At 43.2% G+C, this 17,312-nt stretch overlaps 1 protein-coding gene across 1 annotated transcript in view; it reads right to left on the bottom strand.

Annotated features, from left to right (window-relative positions):
• The window catches only part of RARA (retinoic acid receptor alpha), a gene marked incomplete at its 5' end in the record, with an annotated part of 230,072 nt that extends 213,483 nt beyond the window's left edge, over window positions 1-16,589 (bottom strand). The window contains one exon of the mRNA XM_081343819.1: window positions 16,368-16,589. The remainder of the gene's footprint in view (window positions 1-16,367) is intronic.
• Between the last annotated feature and the right edge of the window lie 723 nt (window positions 16,590-17,312).

Below are 17,312 nucleotides of genomic sequence, written 5' to 3'. Positions count from 1 at the left end.
GGACAAACAGAGCGCAGGGCAGCAAGGCTGGCAGGGCTAGGAGAATGACAGGATGAGTGTAGCACAAGCAGCAGGGTGAGTGAAGCATATAAAAGGTAAAGGTAAAAGTTCCCCCGCACATGCGTGCTAGTCGTTTCCGACTCTAGGGGCCGGTGCTCATCTCCGTTTCAAAGTCGAAGAGCCAGCACTTGTCCGAGGACGTCTCCGTGGTCATGTGGCCGGCATGACTAGACGCCAAAGGCGCACGGAACGCTGTTACCTTCCCACCGTAGTGGTCCCTATTTTTCTACTTGCATTTTTATGTGCTTTCGAACTGCTAGGTTGGCAGAAGCTGGGACGAATAACAGGCGCTCACTCTGCTACGCGGCACTCAGGATTCGACCCGCCAAACTGCCGACCTTCTGATCGACAAGCTCAGCGTCCTAACCCACTGAGCCACCGCGTCCCTTATACACCGCGTCCCATATACAGCAGGACAAAAACAGCTCAAAGTAGTAGAGCACAGAAAAGAAAAGCTGGTGGGATAAGCGAAGTGCAGAGTGACAGGGCAGCAGGGGTGGCTGAGGCTCCATGCTGTGGTACTGAGGTGGCTGGCCATAGTGTGGAGCTTTAAGTATGTTGGAGCTGAAGTAGAGGCAGAGGGGGAGGGGTGGCTGAGACTGCTGAAGATCTCTACCTTAGCCACAGTGCCGATGCTACACAGGATGGCCAAAAGGGCAGAGATGTAAGTGGGGGAGATAGGAGGGTTTGGGGAACTGAAGTGCCCCTGTGACTGTAAATGTGAGGGGGCTGCCAAGAACCCAAATTTTGATCCCTTGATCGCAGAAGCACTGCAACAGCCTTAACTTTGGGGACTGAGAACAAGAATCATTTGCTCAGCACTACAAACTATAAACGGCCACTGAAGGGATAGTCATAACTCAAAGATCACCTGCGTACATCTTTTAAGAGATTATGCAACAATGAACTTCTGAGATTAAACCAGGACATGAATAAGAAACAGGCTTATTACCTTTTACCTATATTGTATATTTAATTTCATGAAGACAAAAGCAGGAAGAAAGCCACTTACTCAGTGAACAGACTTATGTAAGTGGCAGGTTTTGATTATTATTAAGAAGACAAAGATAAAATTATCCTAGACTTTCTCTTCTGTACGGCCAGGACTACCCAACCAATTTTGGTATTTTCAAATGAGCAATATACTTTGAAGGAAACTGCAGAAAATAAAGAGAATACTTAGAGCAGACATGTCAAACTCGCGACGTCACGCGATGTCGCGCGACGTACTGGAACTTTTTCCCCATTGCCGGAAATGGGTTGGGTGCGGTTTCTTTGTGACGCATCCGGCCTGTGGGCCAGCAGTTTGACACCCCTGACTTAGAGACTTGAGCAGATTTGAAAACCTTGTAACACAAAATCCAGAGCATCTGATGAACTTTATTTATAATTTGTCATAAGTTACTTTTGTTCAGATCTGTTGTAACTTTGAATGGTCATTAAGCACGTGGTTGTAAGTTGAGGACTACTGGCACTGCTGTTGATATTCACATACTACTTGAATTTTAATAATGGTTGACAGTTTTTAAAATATGGTACATTCAATTACTTAAAATTAACCACTGAAACATTTAAATGTTAATCTTATTCTATAATGCCTATAACTTGTTCCATTTTGGGTCTATGTCGCCCTTTTTTCCTTTTTTGTGTGTTTTTCTTTCTTTTTTCCATTTTTTAACTATGCCTCATTAAAAAAAATAAAGTGGAATGGACTCATAATAAAGGCCAACTAAAATACTGGAGATCTTTCTTGTAGCAAGGATAACTTGCTTCTATTAGCTGCAGCCACAGCCATTCTATCACCTACACCACAGGTGTCAAACTCGCCACATCACGTGACGTGTCGCGATGTATCGTGACTCTTTTTGAATTGCTGGTAATGGGGTGGGCACCGCTTCAGTATGATGAAACTGGCCCACAGGCCGCAGTTTGACACCCCTGACCTACACTAAAGAGACAACCAATATATTTAATAATTTTGCAACCCCATCAGCAGACTGCTGATAGGGTTGCACAACCTAACTGATTGCTCTCAATGCTGGCAGTTAATACAGTTCACAAATACCTCATGTTTTTAGGTCTGCAATGGAACTCTACATCAAAGGGAAGATTGTGTGCTCCAGCAGAAGTACTGTATCTCAGGATAGCTGGGTGCTTAGTTCAAAGCCCAGCTGAAAGAGATGATGGGAAGACATGAAATGTAAGTTAAAGAAGCAGAAAGCATCCAGAATTTCTGGATTTAATCTACATTGACAAATGAACAGTGGCATGAAATGACAAGACAGGAGACTTGGCCTTTGAAATGGTTTAGAACAATCTGTTTTCTATTGCTACCACATAGCATCACTTTCCTCCTTCAGAAAACAAGAGCAACAACTTAAGCACAAGAGGATTAGTAACTTTTACCAAAAGTGCAGCTTTTCTTTCTTGGCATTCTCCACGTTTTGGAATAGTGTTTCCCATAATTCCCAACCAGCCATGTCTTGAGACAGTTGGAGATTGTAATGCAATGTATGTGAGAAGGTAGCAGTATTGATATTCATGGTGAGAATATTGATCAACACAAGCCAGGGAATGGAGGGGAAGTGGGAACATCCCATTGATGAGATTGAGAACATCTATCCCTTCAATTTAATATTTATGTATGTGCAGACCATATATATGTTCCATTTCATATTCTATAATAGCCTTCCTTTATGTGATGCCCTCCAACATTGGTGAACTTCACCTTCTGTAATATTCAGATAGTATTTTATCATAATTAGAAAGCAGTAGTTAGGTACGGCCCCTCAACGGGACCCAAATTACAATATATAAGAAGAAAAGAAATTCTGTTTCATGAAAGGGGAATGACTGCTTAATGCCATCAAATCACTCAAGATAAGAGTCTGAAGGATATATAAAAACTAACAAATGTGTGTAGCATTGTTGGTTCTTGGAGAACTGGGGGTGGAGAGAGCTACTTCTACTGAATATTTACTCTGTGGGAGGTAGGCAAATTACTGTTGTTTAATGGATATAACATAGAGAAAATATCAGAAAAGTTTACACAAAATTCTTAACGCCTATCTTACAGGCAAAACTTCCTACATTCAAATTGTTTAGAATAACCTTGAACAGACTCATTGTATTAGAATGCAGAAAGGATAATAAAACTGCAAACCATCTTCATGATGTGTCTCCATCCTTCCTACTTTCCATAAGTAGGACCAAAATGGAGGTAATTCCTGTTTAAACACTGCTCTTATGAAATTAAGGAATTGTAAAAATTTGCAGATGTGCTGTAATGGATCCATTTTTCTTTTTAATGTGATATAAGATATAAGATGGCGGCGCCTGGAATGGCTGCGGCTGCATTGGCTCTTGAAGGCAAATAGTTTTGGGAGGGATAGTAAGGGCTATAGGCCACATGATCAGGAAGATTTTAATGTGTTTGAGCAACATGGTGGAACTAAAGCAGCAAGATCTGACTGCTGGCCCAGTGATGGATTCTATTGCAAATCAGGGCTGTTTCCAGAGGAGGCAGAGGAGGAGAGGACCTGGAGCTTATGGAGCGAAGGAACTGGATGAGGCTGTCGGCAGGCCCAGAGGAAGAGAGAGAGGCTTTTGGAGGAGTTGGTGGTGGCGGCGGCAGCAGCGTGCTCCAGGGGCGAAAAGAAGCAAGGCCTCTTTAAGGAAAAGGTGGAAGAGTCAGGATCAGAAAAAGGAAAGAAGGCAAGGTTGTCAAAATACAAGCGAATTTGAGGGCTAATCCACATGGAGCCCCATTTCCATCTGTCCTGTGTGCCATCGTTCACTCCCTAGAGACTAAAATGGACAATGTGAAATTTGAGCAGGCCCCGAACAAGGAGTATATATCAGAGGTGATGACCCTTTGAGAGCTGTATGCAACGAAATTTCATTTTGATGTATGCCGATTGGTGTACATTCAAAGTGACAATAAAGTTATCATCATCATCATCATCATCATCATAAAATGCAGAAAAAAATAAAAATTTGAATCAAAACTTGGACTTCTTTGTTCACAGTGGCTCCCAAAACTCAATCTGTTAGCTTACTATACATACAAGGATTGCCAGGTCTATATTGTGACAGACCTTTCAGACAATTAAAGCTGGTGGCTGTTAACCATAGGATAATTTCAATAGGAACAATAAGAGCCTTTTCTACTCTCACCGGGAGTCATTTCCGTGAGGGACCCAGAAGTTCATACAACTGCAGCTGGCAAGCCGCATAATACTCAAGAGACTTTCAGGAACAATAAATGTTGCTGCTAGCCGATATCCACAAATAAAGTGGCTTCCAAGTCCACAGTTTATGTGAACGCAAATAATTTCCCTGAAGTGCAGGAAAAGACTGCCACCTGGTATAGGAACAAAAAGATGATTACCTAGCAAAAATACTCCAAATTGTTGGGAAATAAATATGGTTATCCAATCCTTCAGGATGAAACTGATATTATAATCCAAATCTCTCAACCCTGAGATAAAAATGTTTTATACGCCACATCTGGAAAACATATCGAGGGAAGGATAACCACCATAATACCACCATTCAGGAAGGATTCCTATCTGAAACAGCCCATAAATCATCTGACTAAATTTCCTCCATAATTCCAGTTGTCTGGAACAAAACCTCACATGGACCCTTAGTGAGCCAAGGGTTCAAGCCAAATCTTTTTCCCTGAGTATCTATGCCTTCACATGAGACTCCAGGGGATAAAGCAGAATCACCTAGAGCACTTTTCCCCAATCTGACATTGAAAACTCCAGTCATCCCCTTGAGACTCTAAACTTGACAAAGACTTATTGCCTCAACTCAGCCTCAGACACTTTGGAAAATAAGTCATCAAGAGTTATACAAGTTTTCTACTTATCTGAATCATTCTATACTGCCCTTCATTATACAATGCCCCAGTGTCAAGGAGGTCAGAAAGAGGACTTTGATCAGTGTAAAGTACTAGCAGAATAGTATGAAAATGAGTACCTCTGGATCTTCCTATTCTAAAACAAATATTTCTTTTTCAAACCATATGATTGGATGCACTCATACCAAGCAACTTAAATATTGCTTTAAAGGGGGAATGCTTGTGTTGCTTGATGTTTCAGATAAGTACACAGAATAATTTTCTGCTGTACAAAGAAGAGCAGTTCCACAGCAAAAAAAATTCCCAAGAGGAAGGACTGTCTCCGGAGCAAAGCACAACTGAGAAGGCTATAGCAGGGCTTTTCAACCTTTTCACTCATTGTACCACTTTTAGGATATGGCAACATCCAAGTACCACCAGTCACAAGGTGTCAAAAACTTGATGACCAAAAAAAAGAGGAAAAAAGTGATGAAGTACAGGTAGTCCTCGACTTACAACAGTTCGCTTAGTGACTGTTCAAAATTACAATGGCACTGAAAAAAGTGCCCCCCTAGCCACAGCTGAGCAAGACACCTGCTTGCCCGCCCAGCAGCGCTCTTCATCCTGTCCGAGGTTTTCATTGTTGTGAGCATTTCTTTTGAGGATTGGCAGCGAGGGTGGGGTGGGAGGTGTTTGATTTTTATTTCCCCGTCTGCTGGGTGGTTGCAGCAGATTTTGGTCACTTCACATGACTTTGGGACACTGTGACCATCATAAATATGAATCAGTTGCCAAGCATCTGAATGTAAATCACAAGACCCTGGAGATGCTGCAACATTCCAGCTGATCAGCGCTTCTTCTGGGCACAGCAGAAGCACCAGGATCAGTGCCGAGCTCTATCTGGAGCCTGGCGCTGATCCTGGCACTTCTGCTGAGCCCTGACAGTCCTGAAGAAGCGCTGATCCTGGTGCTTCCGCTGAGCCCTGACAGCCCTGCAGCTCTGGCCGTCTCTTGCTCAGGCTTGTGCGGTGCTGCCACCGATTCAGCTCCTTCCTCTCCCCTGCTATCACTTTTCTAGGATGGTCGCGTACCACCTGCTAGGTGGTAATGTACCACAGGTGGTACCAGTACCACTGGTTGAAAAGCCCTGGGCTATAGGACAGGAGCTCCATTTCTGTGTCACATTGCAAAGATCCTTCCCCCCCAAAAAAATTGAACAGTAAACGGAACAGTTTGCAAACCAAAGCACTATACTTTCCAAGGCATATGCATGTCTGCACTTGTTCGCAGAAATGCTTTTAAGTGCAGTGCAATAGCAACATCTCTCTATTTCCAGATTCTGACACACACATTGGAAAGTGGCAATAGGGAACAGCTTCCTGATGCATTTAAGTAGAAAAACAATAGCTCTGTGCATAATATGATGCTATAGTTCTGATAATAAGCTAAAAAAAATGAAAACACACCAACAGGTCTGCCAATGTGAACAAATAATGTGGAGTTTGTTATGTGCTTGTCCACATGAACTGTCATAAGACCTGCTATGATACAGTGAATGTGCACATGGGAATCAATATTGAAGTTTCATATAAGTACTACATTAATTAGGTATACAGTCTTGGCCATCAAAACCCATTCTGCAGAATTTGATTGTAAAGATACAAATTATATCCTAAGTTCTTTAGAAGAAAGAAGGGGTCATTTAGAAAAAAAACTTCTATTAAATCCAACTAATACGCTTTGCATAAAGAAAGTAGTAGAGATATGTTACCTTCCGCAATCTTGAACGAAATATATAATTCCATAATTATCACATTTAACATATTAGTTTCCCTCTATGAATAACATAAACTTGGTGGATAACGTATTTTGCACATACTTCCATTATCCATTTATATCATCACAGGAACTTCTTGAACGAACATCAGAGATACTGGGTAGTAATTTCTCGGTTCCAATAGGACTGATACTCATTCACATGAACAAGGCGGTTAAATAAGTTCATCTTACTAAACTTTTAGGGCTGTGAAAGAGACAACTAACCTGGTGCCCTATAGAATGCTTTGAACTAAACCTCTCTCTCGTTATTGATATTTAATAGGAACTCTGAAATTTAAAAATTTGAAAATCACCCATGAAAAGAAATATATAAACCAGGTTTACCAAGAGCCAATCATCTTTTTACCTCTGATACGTGAGAATCACCAGTAGATAACTAGTAGATAACTAGCTAGTAGTAATAACATAAAGGTCCAAAATGGTATACAATAGTCCTCAACTTACAATTATTTGTTCAGAGGCTGTTTCAAGTTATAGCAACATTGAATGGAGTTACCACCAGTCCCTGAATTACAGATACTGTGGCATCCCTGGGGTCATATGATCAAAATTTGGGCGCTTGGAAACCAGGCCTCACTTATGACCGCAGGAGTGCTTCAACTTCTCACACCCATCTATCTCCCCTTCCCTATCTATGCCCTTTTGGGCCCCTGCACTCTGTAGCTCCTGATGCCCTAGCTGTCCTTCACTTTCTCCTTGGTCCCGCTGCTGATCAATCTTGCTTATATTGGGCCTTTGTGATGCAACGGTTGGCCACGAGGTTTTGTTCCCCAGGTTGTGCATGGCAGTATCCTCCAGGCCTGGGAAAGATGGCATCATGTCTCACAAATGGTTGGGGGCAGGCATGTCTCATTAGCAGTGGGTAGTGGGAACAGAGTGTGGGATGGCAGGGGTCTCAGAGTACAGGGCAGCGAGGATGACTGGGCTATGATGGCTAGGGCTTGTTGGGGTGCCTAATGCTTTGCACTGCATTGCACCAAACTCAGGGGCCTCATGCATCTCCAGAGCCAAGCCACACCGTGAAATGCCAAGCCAGTGGGGCAAACCGCCTCAGAGCCAAGGCAGGGTGTAGGGTATTTATTTATTTATTTATTTATTTATTAGTTTTTATAAACCGCCCTTCTCCCGAGGGACTCGGGGCGGTGTACAGAGGAAGGAAGGTATACAGACCGAACAATAAAATAATAAGAAACACTAATGAACACAAACTGGGACCCCAATTAACGTTATCATGCCAGGCCAGCCTGCTGGAACAGGAAAGTTTTTAAGTCGCGACGGAAGGTACGGAGGTCAGGGGCCATCCGGATTTCGGTTGGTAAGGTGTTCCAGAGGGCTGGCGCATCCACTGAGAATGCCCTCCCCCTGGGGGCCACCAGCCGACATTCCTTGAGCGGTGGCACCCTGAGGAGGCCCTCTCTGTGGGAGCGTACAGGACGGTGGGGTGCTGACATCGGCAGAAGGTGCTCCCGTAGGTAGTCCGGACCCATGCCATGTAGGGCTTTGAATGTCATTGTTAGCACCTTGAACTTCACACGGAAGGCAACCGGAAGCCAGTGCAGCGCACGGAGGAGAGGTGTGATATGGGAGTATCGGGAGGCTCCCAAGAGTGTCCGTGCCGCCGCACTTTGCACCAGTTGAAGCTTCCGAGTGGATCTCAAGGGCAGCCCCATGTAGAGAGCGTTACAATAGTCTAGGCGAGATGTCACAAGGGCATGGGTGACTGTACGTAAGGAATCCAGGTCCAGATAAGGCCGTAGTTGGCGAACTAGTCGAACCCGGGAGAAGGCCCCCTTGGTCACAGCTCCAATGTGGTCTTCCAGGGAGAGCTGCGAGTCTAGGAGGACACCCAGGTTGCGGGCCCTATCAACAGGGGGAAGTAACTTGTCCCCAATGTTAAGCAGTGGGACGTTCTGAATCTCCTGGCTTGCCGGTACGTACAGCCATTCAGTCTTGTCCGGGTTCAGTTGAAGCCTGTTTCTCCCCATCCATTCCCGGACCGCTTTCAGGCAGCGGGACATCACGTCTAGGGCATCACTGATATTGTTAGGAGTTGAGATAAAAAGCTGGGTGTCATCAGCATACTGATGGTACCCTACTCCAAAACTGCGAATGATCTCACCCAGCGGTTTCATGTAGATGTTGAACAGGAGAGGCGAGAGGGCCGACCCCTGAGGGACTCCGCAAGCGAGAGGCCTCGGGGTCGACCTCTGTCCCCCTGTCAGCACCCACTGCGAACGACCCTGGAGAAAGGAGGAGAACCAACGCAGAACCGTGCCTCCCACTCCCAGTCCCCTGAGGCGTCGCAGCAAGATACCATGGTCGATGGTATCGAAAGCCGCCGAGAGGTCTAATAAGACTAGGACAGAGGAATGGCCCCTATCCCGGGCTCTCCAGAGATCATTCATCAGAGCGACCAATGCCGTCTCCGTGCTGTAGCCCGGCCTGAAACCCGATTGGTACGGGTCTAGATAAATCGCTTCATCCAGGATCTGAGGAAGTTGGTGCGCCACCACGCTCTCAACAACCTTCGCAAGGAAGCGAAGATTGGAGACTGGACGAAAGTTATTCAAAGAGGATGGGTCCAAGGTGGGCTTCTTGAGGAGAGGGTAGCCAAAAGGGCAGCAATGGGGGGGAAGATGGACAGGTGGGGGGAGCTGAAGAGGAGGCAATCCCTTAATTTACTGAGGCTCAGGGCTGGGAAGGCTTAAGCACCGAATGGCTTGGCTTGGGGTGGGCCCCCAGCTAAGGACTGGTGGAATTTGGTTAACAACAGCAACGGGATCCCTGTTGCTAAATGATAGTCATGTGATATTATACTTTATGACTGCATCACTTAGCAATGGAATTCTGATCAACCAAGGACACTGCTATGGATATAACTTACTTGGCCTTCAGTAAGGCATTTGATAAAATAGACCACAACCTATTACTTGATAAGATAAATGTGGGTTAGACAGCATCACCACCAGATGGATTCATAGCTGGCTGACCGTTCGTACTCAAGTGTGTGGCCCTCAATAGAACTGCATCTACATGGAGGGAAGTGTGTAGTGGAGTGCCCCAGGGCTCTGTTCTGGGCCCAGTGCTCTTCAACATCTTCATCAATTATTTGGATGAGGGGATAGATGGGGAACCCATCAAATTTGCAGAAGACAACAAGCTGGGAGGAATAGTCAACACTCCAGAAGATAGGCTTAAGATACAGAAGGATGTTGACAGACTTAAACATTGGGCACTATCTAACAGAATGAAATTCAATGGTGAAAAAAGTAAGGTCCTACAGTTAAGCAAGAAAAACTAAATGTACAGGTATAGTGTAGGTGGTACCTTGCTCAACAGTAGAAACTGTGAGAGGGATCTTGGAGTCCTAGTGGACAATCACTTAAATATGAGCCAGCAGTGTGCTGCAGCTGCCAAAAAAGCCAACACAGTGCTAGGCTGCATTAACAAAGGGATAGAATCAAGATCACATGAAGTGTTAATACCACTTTACAATGCCTTGGTAAGGCCACACTTGGAATATTGCATCCAGTTTTGGTCACCACGATGTAAAAAAGATGTTGAGATTCTAGAAAGAGTACAGAGAAGAGCAACAAAGATGATCAGCGGACTGGAGGCTAAAACATACAAGGAACGGTTGCTGGAATTGGTTATGTCTAGTTTAATGAAGAGAGGGGCAAGGGGGGGACATGATAGCAGTGTTCCAATATCTTAGGGGCTTCCACAAAGAGGAGGGAGTCAAGCTATTCTCCAAAGCGCCCAAAGACAGGACAAGAAGCAATGGATGGAAACTAACCAAAGAGAGAAGGAACGTAGAACTAAGGAAAAATTTCCTGACACTTAGAACAATTAATCAATGGAACATCCTGCCTCCAGAAGCTGTGAATGCTCCAACATTGGAAGATTTTAAGAGGAGACTGGACAGCCAATTGTGTGAAATGGTATACGGTTTCCTGCCTGAGCAGGTTGGACTAGATGACCTCCAAGGTCCCTTCCAACATTATTATTATTTCATCTGGGTGGCTAGAAGCAGATGAACCAGTAAAAGGAGCCTTGGAGCAGTGGGCTAATGCCTCCTTAAGTAACACCAGCTGCCTGCAATTAGTGCAGGTTCGCATCCCACCAGGCTCAAGGTTGACTCAGCCTTCCATCCATCCGAGGTAGGTAAAATGAGGACCCAGATTGTTGGGGGCAATTAAGCTGACTTTGTAATAATGCCGCTTGGGGTGTGTGTGAAAGCCCTAATAAGCAGACATATACATAGAATGAAGGCTACTGCTAAGCTTGTAAGCCGCCCTGAGTCTTCGGAGAAGGGCGGGATATAAATGGAATTAAAAAAAAATTAAAAAAATAATCTTGGGCCAGTCACTCTTTATTTTAGCCCAAAAACAGTGTCAGCGTCTGCCACAAGCCAGCTGAAGAATGACCCCCCTTATTATATTATCCATGATTATAAAGTAGAATGACTGATTAAGCTAAGTGCGTGCACATAAAAGTAGACCTAACAAATATATTTGCAGGTTAATAATTTTTTTAGACTAATGTGTAACAAGATTTTTAAAATAATAAAATTAAACTTGGCACGTTATTAGAAATCATATGGGTAGTCCTCAACTTACCACCATTCATTTAACTAATGTTTGAAGTTATGATGGTGTTGAAAAAGTGATTTACAACCAGTCCTTGAAATTATGACCATTGCAACATCCCCATCATCACGTGGTCATGATTTGGGTGCTTGGCAATAAGCACATACTTATGACAGTTGCAGCATGTTGAGGTCACATGATCACCATCTGCAACCTTCCCAGAGGACTTCTGATAAGCAAAATCAATAGGCACAGTCAGATTTGTTTAACAATGGCAGCAAAAACATTGTAACATCAGGCATAGTCATATGATAATTCACTTAATAACTGCTTCACTTAGCAACAGAATTTCCAGTTCCAATTGTGGCCACAAGTCGGGGATTTCTCTAATATATATTTCTCTAATATATGCTCTCATTATCTCCTAACTCAAGCAGAAATTTAAAGGTTTGGAGACTTGTGAATAAGCACAATTGCCCAATAGTGACTTGGAAAACCATAGGCAACCTTGGCTCTTTTATGACTCGTGGACTTCAACTGGACTCCATGCTGGCTCAGGAATTCTGGGAGTTGAGTCATAAAAGAGCCAAGGTTGCCTACCCCTGATGGTTATGTAATTCCTTTTTTTTTTTTATTGAAAAGTTTTAAAATACAGTTTTCCTTTAAAAAACCCCCCTTCCCCCTCCCTGCTCCCCCCCTACCTCCCCCCAACCTCCCTCCCTCCTCCCCTCCCTCCATCCCCCCCTCCCCCCCCCGACTTCCCAGAGCTAAATACAAGGTATATATCTATAAAAAGGCAATCATAAACAACCATATACTACCCACTATAAAATCTAAAATCCATTACTCTCTAGCTTATATAGGATAAGACACACCTTAACAATATTAACTATATATAAAAAACTAGAATAAAAAAGAAAAAAAAACGAAAGAAGACTTATTCGAATGCCACATAAAACTTCTTAACCCTATACTTGTTCTGGATAAACTCAATCCATTTTCTCCATTCCATAATATAGCGTTCTTGCGAGTGATCTTTCAAATAGGCCGAAATCTTCGCCATCTCTGCCAGGTCGGAAACCTTTAAAGTCCACTCTTCTATGGTCGGCAATTCCTCTTTCTTCCAATATTGGCCTATCAAAAGTCTTGCTGCCGTAATTAAGTTCAACATCAACTTAGTGTCCACAACTGTAGCGTCTGCAATTATTCCCAACAAAAAAAGTTGCGGACAAAACTTTATCCTCTGTTTAAAAATCTTCTGCATGTTCCACCAGACTTTAATCCAAAAAGCCTTAACCTTCTTACATGTCCACCATATGTGAAAATATGTTGCATCTTCATCTCCGCACCTCCAACATTTAGGCTGGCATTTACATTAACATTTAGGTTATGTAATTCCTTGTATGGAAGTCAGACAAAAGAGCACTGACTCTATATCCTATCTCCTAGAACAGGGTTTGTCAACCACAATAACCTCCAAGATATTTGGACCTCAACCCCTCAGAGGTGGGCATTGGGGATCTAGGAGTTTTGGAATGATATACAATGAGAATATTCTGTATAGATCAAACAAAACTATAGAAATAATTTCACCATGCACTGAGTAAATAACAGAGTCACAGCCATAAGATACAATAGTGAAAAGCTGAAATGGCTTTTAAAAATGGGATTAAATAAATTTAGGGAAGACACATGCTGAATTCACACAATTTACTGCATCAACATTTTTTTCTAACCACTGCAGTTGAACAAAGCATACAGAGCTGGTTCTCATATAACATTAAGCCATAAATAATGGTTACAAGCCAAAAATGGTTTGGTTCACACATTATGCTAAACCAAAACCAAACACATGCTTTTCACAATGTTTGTATTCAGCCAATGGTCCCCATATAACGTTAATGCATAATGTGGTTCATTGGATTTTTATTCATTTACTGTAATATACCTATTTACTATGGTATATAAACCATAGAGTTTGGGCTGGAAAGGGGTGAGTCTGACAATAAGCCAAAAAAACAAAATGCATTTTGGATTGGGACTATACGAAACCCAGCTCCGATTATAATATTTCATGAAGTTTTTTTCCAAACCTATGTTTTGAGATGGACAAAACAGTCTTATGGGCTTGAAATTAGAACCAGGATTCTACCATTGTGTTTCCCTTCTGCCACAATAACTGAAAAGGAAATATCCAGATGTAGATGTACTACACTTTGTCCCTAATGACTCTTTACGGGAATAAGAAAGGCTGTCTCCATCTAACTTTCCTTATGGGCTTCCTGTCCTCTTCAAGGAAATGTGACAAAACACTGTTTGGGGAGATCATCTTTGATCTGACTGCACAAAGACATTTTTATAAAGTTTATGTTTTCTGTATGTCCATGGTAGCGTGAATTGACCACATAGGCAGTATTTAACTCAACTGATCCTGCAAGATCACATGAGGAGCAGACTTATTTTACAATCCCAGCAGAAATTATAAAAAAGATTCACTCGTTTGAAAGGCACTGGCTTCCCAAATGGGATCTGCAATCTTGCATATTCAAGATGGTCAGAGACCTTGGTTGTCAGCCAGAAAGACAACTAACAATTACAGCAGGTAATAATTCTGAAGGATCTCATACGATATACATTATAAAATTAAGTTAAACATTTGTGAAACTTGATTGATGTTTTAAAAGGAAAGATATAATTGATAAAACTGGATTTTTAAACACTACAAGCGAAGAAACGTGTGCAATCTAGAAACATGCTACTTATTCACTGTTTGCATATCACATACATCTTAAACTGTTCCAGTCCTTTCAAGTTGCCAGAAAAATAAAACCTGGAATGTAAAAAAAAAATTAAAAATAGAACTTCTACAAATTAAGAACATCAAGATCTCTGCTCCAACTCTGTCCTCAGTCACAAACTCTGTATGCAAGCAGAAATATTCTCAGTTTCTCACCCTCACTTGCAATACTATGGTAAGACATTGAACTTGAAGCAGTTTGTGGACATGTTACATAAATTATAAGGATTCCCATCACTTTTATTAATATTCTACAATAAGAAAGCCATGATCACAAATGTAAAAAAACCCAAGTTCATCTCCTTCAAGAGTTCTTTTCAGCTAAGGACCTCAAGTATTCAAACTGAACAAAGTTGTAAAGCTGGGAGAATTAAACACAGATCCAAACACAGATGCATACATACCCCAGACGTGCTCTTTTCCTTCCTGCCTGATGTCTGAAGTCAAACCAGCTGTTAATTTCTCTACATGGATGACTGCTTCCCTCTTTACAGATTTACCTTTTATGACTGACAGCAAAGCACCTGACCACAAGTTAGAGTTCTTTTTTCTAATACAAGCTGAGGCTGGTAACCATCACTGCTTCCACACAGCTGCTGACCATCTTATGTGGGATTTAGCTGCCAACCTGTTTTTTCCCTAAGTGTTAAACCCATTTCACAGCTGCCACACAAGCCACCTGTAGGACTTGGTCAGGCATAATATCACATCTTAGCACTAGACATGCCAAAAAAAAAGTATCCAAACTGCTGCTTAGTCCAAAACCCCACAGGACTAGATATCCCAATTCTGAAACCTGGGCATGAAAAAATATGTGAGAGCCATGGCTCCAATTTCACACCCACAAGGCTGCTCAGACACTGCAAAAACACAGACCAAGTTGGAAACATCCTCTTGAAAGCTAAGCCAAGGTCTTGTTTTTCCACCCACAGGTCGACCAACCACTGGTAGTTTGGCAAGACAGACATCACTGGCTCTGTCGTTTATTTTGACTGCAAGGTTTCCTACAAAAGCCAAAAACTTTATGACAGAGAAGTGGCACAACCAGAGCTATTTCTACAGCATTTTGAATTTTAAATGTGAAGAAGAAAGAATCACATAAACAGACCCTTTGCACAAGAAGTATAATGGGCAGAGGGAGGATTCGGAATTCCCTTGCCAATAATATGAAGTACAAAATTTCACTTGGAAGCAGCAGAATTGCCAGCCACACCCACACGTGGCACTGAAGAAGAGATCAGCAATTTCTTTCAGGATCTGAAAGGAAAGAAACTTTGGGAATTGCTCAAAGAAAAGAAACAGGGAGTCTCCCTCTCCTCTGAGTGCTTTCCTTCACTCTGTGGAGATAGGACTCTGAAAAATACTGTCAAAACATTTGTGGTGCAATCCTGTCTATGCCTACTCCAGAATGTGGCTGCCACTATAAAGTTGCCACTTAATGAGCAGAGAGATCAGGACAAACCAGCAGCTCAAACCTTGGGATGTCTTCCTACTGAGAGAATCTCACTATATTCACACATCAAGAACAGTGAAGAGGCCAAAGGAAGAACAGAGGGGCCTGATGACAAGAATATTAGATTCTGTGGGCAAAATCTCCACCTCCAGTTGGCCAGATTAACCCTTGCAGCAGAAAGCAGCAGGGGGTGAGGGCAGCCCCATGACAGCTGAATAGGAAGACTGAAAGCAACAGTTAAGATTTATTAAGAAACTGCCCAAAGAGTATGGAACAGAAATAAAATAATGCAATCTTCACTGTCCCCCAAACTGGAACCTCTGAACAGCTACATCCACCAAAACAAATCTGAGGAATAATTACAACTTCAGGAAACTATCAGCAACTGCAAATTGCTGATCTCAGAAAGATCTTTCAGAAACCTACAATCTCCTCTGATGTGAAATACTATTAACGAAATTGGGGAGATGGGTACACTGAGGGGAAAGGAGATAAAGAAAAGCAACCCCATTCAACTTCAAACAGGTACTGTATGGGGCACAAACAGAGAGAGGGGGAAGGAGAAGGAAAAGGAATGGGGAGCTGCAATGTAATCCTAGACTTCGATCGGAATCTAGAAGGAACAAAACAAGACAAAAACGACAGAGACTTTTCCTCTGCAGCCGTTAACTTACAGAGAACGAAGAAAAATAAAGCCAACTCTCCGTTTCTCCGTTGCTTTCCAAACACATATCCAGAACAAAGTCGGCAAAAGGAAGAGGCGCAGGTAATCAAAACTCTTACCTGGAAAGCAGGTTCCCTCTCCCTCTCTCAGTTTCTAGGGCACGCACAAAACTCTCGCCAATACCATCCCCCAAACCAGTCTTGTTTTCACGAAGACAAGAGATACACGCTCAGGGGTCCCAGCTCTGCAAAGCCACACCGAACGGCTGCCTGACCCGAGTGGGACGGAGGGGAGGAAGGGAGGAGGGAACGCAACGTTGCGCTAGCCAGCGCGCGCGCCCCAGTGCTCAGCAGCCATTAAAGCCAGTCATGTGCTTCGGTGAAACTTTACACTGGAACCGAGTTGGGGAGGGGCTGGGGGGAAGCGAGACAGAGAGAGTGAGCGAGGAGACGGAGGTGGGCCAAGCCACGCCCATTTCCCCTTTCCCAGCCAATAGATGCTGCTGCGGGGATCGTGGAGGAGGAGGGGGTCGGAACGAGGAAAAGAACGGGGAACGCTCTACCCTCGGTCGTTACAGAAGTAACCCTTTGAAGTAGAGACTTTGATGGAACTGGGCAAGGGAAACTTTCGGGGGCTCCCTTCGGGAACAGCACTCACACATTTCAGTATTTCAGGGACCCCGGCTTGTAAAGGCTCAACGAGCACTTAATTGAAAGTCAACCCCACTTAGAATGTAACCCTGCGTAGGCCAGTCTGCAGTTTCCATTGAAAGCAAATTGAGACTTTCCCCATACCTACGTACGTATTAGTATTATTCGAAAAACTCTGCTGATGATTTTGTCTGGTATTCCGTTCAGGTCATCGCGGGCTAAGATAACCCTATATATTGCTCGGGAGCATCACACTTACTCTCGGTCGTGTGCGCATCTTAAAAGGTGGTTCCTGAGAAAATAGCACAGGAGGATGCCAGGGCCAAAAGTTGACGCTTGCAATAAGAAACGGAGTTGCAAGTCTGAAATTTCCTTCTTCGGTTCTCCATCACAGATTCCTTGTGTGATTGTCAA

The sequence above is a fragment of the Vipera berus genome (genome assembly GCF_964194415.1).
Source record: "Vipera berus genome assembly, chromosome: Z".
NCBI lineage: Eukaryota > Metazoa > Chordata > Lepidosauria > Squamata > Viperidae > Vipera > Vipera berus.
The sequence above is the reverse complement of the archived record's forward strand: the minus strand, read 5'-3'. Positions and strand labels throughout refer to the sequence as shown.